This window comes from Euphorbia lathyris, chromosome 4 (genome assembly GCF_963576675.1).
Source record: "Euphorbia lathyris chromosome 4, ddEupLath1.1, whole genome shotgun sequence".
NCBI lineage: Eukaryota > Viridiplantae > Streptophyta > Magnoliopsida > Malpighiales > Euphorbiaceae > Euphorbia > Euphorbia lathyris.
The window spans coordinates 45,926,999-45,928,499 of NC_088913.1; positions in this window are offsets into that span (position 1 = coordinate 45,926,999).

Sequence of the window (1,501 nt, forward strand, 5' to 3'; positions counted from 1 at the left end):
TTTCTATTAACCCAATATCCGTTAATCGTTATTTCATATAAAGAGGGATAGAAGGAAATACCTTTTGACTAACTATCTACCGTTGCAAGCGAAGTGCCCTCAACTCATACTCCGAGTTCACGAGCACAAAACAAAACACAACCCAAATCAAGTTAGTGATCAACCGTGAAAACAATCAAGTATAGATTGTCTCTAATAAATCAACACAAGATCAAGGATAAAGAGAAAGAGATGAAATCAATTGAATCGGTAGGAAGCGGTGGATTATTTCGTCCTCGTCTATGGGGGGCGAAATTCTCTCTCTTGGTTGCTCTAGTGTGTTTTGAAAACCACACATATAGGGGTATTTATATTCTCTTGTATCTAAACCCTAGTTAGATAGAATTAGGTTACTGAATAAGAATTTAATTCGGAATGTAATTCTTATTTATTATCTATAATTATATATTAAATATAAAGATAATAATAGTAACCTTATAGGAGAATAATATGAGCAATTTAATCTAATTAAAACTCCTAACTTATTTATCCTTTAATTAATTTAATTCACAATCATAATCTAATTAGAATTGTTAAAATCAAATTAAATTATTCATGTATTTTCATACATGAAAATCGCCCCCCTTATATACTGGGCCTTAGTGAACTCAGTTGGGCTTCCATTAATTAATTAACATCTGTTTCTCTTTTGGGCTCCAAGTCTTATGTGTGACCCATTAGGTTCTTATTGCTTCTAGCCGTATGCAACTATTAAATTAATTTTTATAAAATTATATTTAATCTTTGCATAACGGAATGAGTACGCGAAATGTGATTAGCAAATCCGAAACATTCCCCCAAAACTATAAGAAGACATGTTGATTCTGTCGTTGACCTTTCCGTATTAGTTACAGTATAATTCGATCCTTTATCAACTACATCCTTGAACTGAATCTTATGACTATGGATAATGTCAAGTCACATATAGCGAGACATTCGTTTTACTTGTACAGGCCGAGTCAACTCCAATTAGATAGGTTAAGTGAAATCTGTATTTCAAGTCTTAAGTTATCACCTTGCAAGGATTTAGAGTCGAGTCTTCCACAAGCGATCCATGGACGTATCTCCCATTTATCGGGAGTGATAAATGCTCAATCCAATGTATAATTATCCTGCAATTACTTTCTGTGATACCCAACGTCTGCCGTTCACACCCCAGAGTCATCTCTGTTATGGATCGTGTTACAACAGGATCAAAGCATCACATTTCGTAATCCAGAATCACCAATTAACATTCCTTTGAGTCTAAGGATTACTTATACCTATTAATACCAATGAGATGAACAAGTGACAAGGATGAATCTACCCATCCTGTTATCTCAAGTCGGGTCCCCAGTCCTAATGAACTTCTTTTCATTGGATCCATGTAACTGTCCAGATATCTGTATATATGAAGCTTGTGAGATCAGCTTTCTGTCTCGACAGAAGACATTGTTACATACAAGTCTCAGCAGTGATATGT